This window comes from Pan paniscus, chromosome 18 (assembly GCF_029289425.2).
Source record: "Pan paniscus chromosome 18, NHGRI_mPanPan1-v2.0_pri, whole genome shotgun sequence".
Lineage (NCBI taxonomy): Eukaryota > Metazoa > Chordata > Mammalia > Primates > Hominidae > Pan > Pan paniscus.
This window is the reverse complement of record NC_073267.2, coordinates 33,876,734-33,883,430: the sequence shown is the minus strand read 5'-3', so window position 1 is coordinate 33,883,430 and position 6,697 is coordinate 33,876,734. Positions and strand designations below refer to the sequence as shown.

At 47.9% G+C, this 6,697-nt stretch overlaps 1 non-coding gene across 1 annotated transcript; it reads left to right on the top strand.

Annotated features, from left to right (window-relative positions):
- The first annotated feature begins 2,917 nt into the window (after positions 1–2,917).
- LOC117976390 (U6 spliceosomal RNA) lies at positions 2,918–3,020 on the top strand. The gene has a single exon (XR_004667068.1). It is a non-coding gene; the product is annotated as a U6 spliceosomal RNA (small nuclear RNA).
- The last annotated feature ends 3,677 nt before the right edge of the window (positions 3,021–6,697 follow it).

Genomic DNA, 6,697 nt, shown 5'->3' with positions numbered 1-6,697 from the left:
CTTGACACCTAGTTCTATAAATGTTAGTGGTATTATTATTCAGAGCATTTACATAAGAATCACTCTGATAGCTACTGTTTTGTGGACCTCGACCGTGCTCCCAGCACTGTGGGAGGCCTTTTTCATTTGCAGCAGCTTTTACTCATCACCGCCCAGTGGAGTCCAAGGCTCTTTCCCTTTGTGATAGGTGTGGTTCACTCTCAGGCTCCGAGAGTTTAGGCAACTAGCCTGAACATCACAAAGCAAACAGTTAGCAAAGTGCGGGTTTAGGGGCCGGGTATGGTGGCTTACGCCATTCATAAGTCTTACCCATCACTGCCCACCACCTTGGGGCCTAACAAAGTGCCCAGCATGGGCTGGGCGTGGTGGCTCACACCTGTAATCCCAGCACTTTGGGAGACCGAGGCGGACAGATCACCTGAGGTCAGGAGTTAAAGACCGGCCTGGCCAACATGGCGAAACCCTGTCTCTACTAAAAATACAAAAATTAGCTGGGCGTGGTGGTGCACACCTGTAATCCCAGCTACTTGGGAGGCTGAGTCAGGAGAATCTCTTGAGCCTAGGAGACGGAGGTTGCAGTGAGCCGAGATCATGCCACTACACTCCAGCCTGGATGACAGAGCAGGGAAATGAAGTGAGGCTGGAACTGTGCACGAATCTGTTAGGCAGATGAAAGAGCACTGTGCAGTCCTCAAGGTGGGCATGTGCTGGGTGAGCTGGAGGCCCCACCAGGAGGCCAGAGGGGTTGGAACAGAGTCAGTGAGAGGGCGAGGGCTGGGAAAGGGGGGCTGGGAGGTAGGCAGGAACCAGACTGTGTCGGGCTTTGCAGGCCTTTGTAAGGACTTGGCTTCTACTGTGAGTGAGATGCTAGCCATTGCAGAATTTGTTTATTTTGGCTGTTTCTTTTCTTTCTTTCTTTCCTTTCTCTTTCTTTTCTTTCTTTCTTTCTTTCTTTCTTTCTTTCTTTCTTTCTTTCTTTCTTTCTTTCTTTCTTTCTTTCTTTCTTTCTTTTTTATTGTTGTTGTTGTTGTTGAGACGGAGTCTCACTCTGTCGCCTAGACTGGAGTTCAGTGGCGCCATCTCGACTCACTGCAAGCTCCACCTCCTGGGTTCAAGCGATTCTTCTGCCTTAGCCTCCGGAGTAGCTGGGACTACAGGCGCCCGCCACCACACCCGGGTAATTTTTTTTTTTTTTTTTTTTTTTTTTTTTTTTTTTTTTTTTAGTAGAGACAGGGTTTCACCATATTGGCCAGGCTGGTCTCAAACTCCTGACCTTGTGATCTGCCCTCCTCAGCCTCCCAAAGTGTTGGGATTATAGGCGTAAGCCACTGCTTTTTTCTGTTTTTTGAGAGTTTTGAAAACTCTCAAAAGTCAGGTGAGGAATGACATCACCTGACTTAGGTTTTAAAAGGACCACACAACTGCAAGGTCTGTGAATTGAGATATTACAACTCCCATGTTACTGGGGCATTTCCTATCATTAGCCTGTTCTAACTGGAATATTTAAGGGCCTAGCCTGCTTGAAGGAAATCCGATGTGCAAAAATCCAGATAGAACTAACTTTTCCTGAGGGACTGGCAGTCATTGCAAATTGCTCAGTGTAGCAGGGGTAATGTGGTGATCCCAAGCCTCTGGGCCCTGCTTTCTTTCCGTTGGAAGGACTCATCACCCCAAAGCCCATCAGCTGCATCTCCACAGGTGCCTTCTGCTCACACAGGCACACACAGCCATACAAAATGGGTGTTTCTGAATGTCTCCATGATTAGATAATGGCAGTGGTTGTACAACCCATCAGCTGCACCTCCAAGAGTGCCTTCTTCTGACACATGCACACATGGCCATAAAAAAATGGGTGTTTCTGAATGGCTCCAGAATTAGATAATGGCAATGGTTGTACGACTTTGTGAATATACGAAAACCACTGCAATGGCACACTTTAAAAGGTACATTTTACGGTATGTGAATTTTATGTCAGCAATAATAGTAAAATAATAAAAATACTTCCAGAAATCCTGTTTGTCATAACACAAATGCTAGAAACAACTGAAATGTCTATCCACAGAGATCTGTGTTGTTTTTGTTTTTGTTTTTGAGACGAAGTCTCACTCTGTCGCCCAGGCTAGAGTGCAGTGGTGCGATCTTGGCTCACTGCAACCTCCACCTCCCGTTTTCAAGCAACTCATGCATCAGCCTCCCAAGTAGCTGGGATTACAGACGTGCACCACTGTGCCCAGCTAATTTTTATATTTTTGTAGAGTCAGGGTTTCGTCATGTTGACCAGACTCGTCTTAAATTCCTGATCTCAGGTGATCCGCCTGCCTCGGGCTCCCAAAGTGCTGGGATTACAGGCGTGAGCCACCGCACCTGGCCATGTATTTGGTTTTGTTTTTACATAAAGACGGGTCTTGAACTCCTGAGCTCCAGTGATCCTCCTGCCTCAGTTACTGACGTGCTGGGATTAGAGGCAAGAGCCATTGTGCTCAGCTCCCATCTCTACTTTTAAATAACAAACATGTATATGTATAACTTTCCTCTTCCTCTCTCTCTCTCTCTTCTCTCTCTCTCTTTCTTTCTTTCTTGACAAGGTCTTGCTCTGTCTGCCAGGCTGGAGTGCAGTGGTGCCATCATTGCTCACTGTAGCCTCAACCTCCTGGGCTCAAGTGATCCTCTTGCCTCAGTCTCCCAAGTAGCTGGGACTACAGGCGTGCGGCCGACACATCCTAATTTTTGTATTTTTCATAGAGACGGGGTTTCACCATGTTGCTCAGGCTGGTCTCAAACTCCTGGGCTCAAGGGCCTGCCTCGGCCTGAGTGAGGAAGGGACTTCGGGGTTTTACCGTGTTGCCCAGGCTGGTCTCAAGCTCCTGCCTCAGGCAATCCACCCACCTCGGCCTCCCAAAGTGCTAGGATTACAGGCGTGGGCCACCACACCCAGCCACATATACTAAAACATTATATAGAGGTCAGCATGGCCCCTTAGCAAGGATGACTTGCAAATTCGTGAAGCTTTCCATATTTTTGTGATTATTATACATTGCATGATTGTATCAAAATATCTTGTAACACATAAATATATACGCTTACTATGTACCCAGAAAAATTAAAAATGAATTTTTTTCTTTTTTGAGACGGAGTCTGGCTCTGTCGCTCAGGCTGGAGTGCAATGGAGCGATCCTGGCTCACTGCAACCTCCACCTCCCAGGTTCAAGTGATTGTCCTGCCTCAGCCTCCTGAGTAGCTGGGATTACAGGTGTGTGCCACCACACATGGCTAATTTTTTTTTTTTTTTTTTTTGAGATGGAGTCTCTCACTCTCGCCCAGGCTAGAGTGCAGTGGCGCCATCTCGGCTCACTGCAAGCTCCACCTCCCGGGTTCACGCCATTCTCCTGCCTCAGCCTCCCGAGTAGCTGGGACTACAGGCACCCGCCACCATGCCCGGCTAATTTTTTGTATTTTTAGTAGAGACGGGGTTTCACTGTGTTAGCCAGGATGGTCTTGATCTCCTGACCTTGTGATCCTCCTGCCTCGGCCTCCCAAAGTGTTGGGATTACAGGCGTGAGCCACCGCGCCTGGCAATTTTTGTATTTTTATAATAGAGACAGGGTTTCACCATGTTGGCCAGGCTGGTCTCGAACTCCTGACCTCAGGTGATCTGCCTACTTCAGCCTCCCAAAGATTACAGGCAGAGACAGCACGCCCGGCCCTTGGAATTCTTTGTCATTAGCTTCTGTAATTGTCCTCTTTCATAGTCCAATGTCAGCTCCAGGATGGCTGGGGTTTGTTTTGTGTACCTCTGTATCCCCAGCCACTAAGTGCAGTGCCTGGCACTCCGGATGAAGTCAACAGTGGTTGAAAGAATCAAAGGCAGCTCAGAAACTGCATCAAGTGAGGGAAGAGGGAGGTTTCTGACTTGAGTGCTGATGACACAGAGATGGAAACCTTGGGGGAAGTGGGGCATCAGATCTCGAAGATGACTTAATTTGGGATATCTGAGGTGCTTGGGGAGAGATCTAGGAGAGGTGGGATAGGCATGTCTAGAAAATATTTAACTCTACTGGGCACGGTGGCTCACGCCTGTAATCCCGGCATTTTGGGAGGCTGAGGCAGGCGGATCACCTGAGGTCAGGAGTTCGAGACGAGGCTGGCCAACATTTAGTGTGACCCCTGTCTCTACTAAAAATACAAAAAATTAGCCAGGCATGGTGTTGCATGCCTGTAATCCCAGCTACTTGCGAGGCTGAGACAGGAGAATCGCTTGAATCCGGGAGGCGCAGGTTGCAGTGACCTGAGATTGTGCCATTGCACTCCAGCCTGGACAACAGAGCAAGACTCTGTCTTAAAAAAAAAAAAAAGAGAGAGAGAGAGAAAGAAAGAAAATATTTCACTGAGAGTCACTCTCAAATGCCTATAGGGGCCAGAGAGGTAGCCTGAATAGTGACTGTGGTCTACTCCAAGACAACAGAGTGGAGGGGACAGTGGCAATCTGGTGAGATTATGCCCCATTTCAAAGGAAAGCCATGGGGGTAAGCAGGTCTAGTGACCACAGATTTCTGGATTTTTCAAGAGAAGCTGAAAACAAGAACTTCCATGTGAAATCTTGTCTGCAAGCCAACGTTCACCTTCTGGTCACTTGTTTCTGACTTCTGTTGGAGCAATCTAGGCTTGAGCCTTCCCTAGACATCCTGGATATGTGTGGTGGTGGCAGGGAATGCTGGCTGCATCTTTCCTAAGGCAACAGGTACATTTATGGGCCAGGCACAGTGGCTCACGCCTGTAATTCCAGTGCTTTCAGAAGTTGAGGCAGGAGGATTGCTTGGGACCAGGAGTTTGAGACCAGCTTGGACAACAAGACAAGAACCCTGTCTCTACAAAAATTTAAAACTAGCCAAATGTGGTGGCACAGGCTTGTAGTTCCAGCTACTCGAGAGGCTGAGGCAGGAGGATCACTTGGGAATAGGAGTTCGAGGCTGAAGTGATCTGTGATTGCACCACTGTACTCCAGCCTGGGCAACAGACCGGCTGTTGTTTTGCTCAAAAGCTGCCTCAAAAGCAAAACAAGTCTGGGTGTGGTGGCTCACACCTGTAATCCCAGGACTTTGGGAGGCCGAGGGGGTAGATGGCTTGAGTCCGGGAGTTTGAGACCAGCCTGGGCAACATGGAAAAATTCTGTTTCTACAAAAAACACAAAAACTAGCTGGGCGTGGTGGTGCATGCCTATAGTCCCAGCTACTCGGGAGGCTGAGGCGGGAGGACTGCTTGAGCCCAGGAGGTGGAGGTTGCAGTGAGCTGAAATCATACTACTACACTCTAACCTGGGCGATAGAGTGAGACCGTCTCAAAAAAGAAAAAAAGCAGGCATACTTAGAATAAGGCCACTCAGTTAATTCTATAGGAGCTCAGGTAGGCAACAGCCCTGGCAGCCCAGTCTAGTAGTGACTTGCTTTTTTTTTTTTTTTTTTAGACAGAGTCTCGCCCCGTCACCCAGGCTGGAAAATCTCAGCTCACTGCAACCTCCGCCTCCCGGATTCAAGTGATTCTCCCGCCTCAGCCTTCTGAGTAGCTGGGACTATAGGAGTCAGCCACCATGCCCAGCTTTTTGTATTCTGTAGTAGAGACAGGGTTTCACCATGTTGACCAGGCTGATCTTGAACTCCTGACCTCAGGGATGTACCCATCTTGGCTTCCCAAAGTTCTGGGATCACAGGCGTGAACCACCACGCCTGGCCTTCGTGTTTGAGTCACATTTGGTTAATTCTCCCATTATCTCAAACTTTTCCATTATTGTATCTATTATAGTGATCTGTGATCTTTGATGTTACTATTGTAATTGCTTTGGGGTGCCACAAACAGTGCCCATGTAAGAGGGCAAACTCAATCAATAAATGTGTGTTAACTGTTCTCTCTCTGTGCTTGGGCCTCCCTCTTCCCAGAGACAATATTCAAACTAGGCCAATTAATAACACCCTACAATGGCCTCTCAGTGTTCAAGTGAAAGGAAGAGGCAATCAAGGAGGCAAAGTTCCTTGTTGTCAAGAAACCGCCATCATCCCAGCCTTCACCGACCACCACCTCAGTCAGTCAGCAGCCATCACCAATGAGGCAAGAACTTCCACCAGCAAAAAGATTACGACTTGCAAAAACTCAGATGACTGTTAGCATTTAAAAAATTAAGGGATGTACCCTGTTTTCATAGACATAACACTATTGCTCACTTAAGACTGCAGTATTGTGGAACAGTAATTTTTTTTTTTTTTTGGAAATGGAGTCTTGCTCTGTCGCACAGGCTGGAGTGCAGTGGCGTTACCTCAGCTCACCGCAACCTCAACCTCCTGGGTTCAAGCAATTCTCCTGCTTCAGCCTCCTGAGTAGCTGGGACTACAGGCGCACGCTATCATGCTTGGCTAATTTTTGTATTTTTAGTGGAGACAGGGTTTCACCATGTTGGCCAGGATGGTCTACGATCTCCTGACCTCGTGATCCATCCGCCTCAACCTCCCAAAGTGCTGGGATTACAGGCGTGAGCCACCATGCCCAGCCAGAACCATAACATTTATATGCACCAGGAAATGAAAAAATTCATGTGCCTCGCTTTGTTGCAGTGACCTGTAGTAGCTAGAAAAATAACTGGAGGAATTTCCCCGATAATTAACAGTGGTTGCCAGGTGCGGTGGCTCACGCCTGTAATCCCAGCACTTTG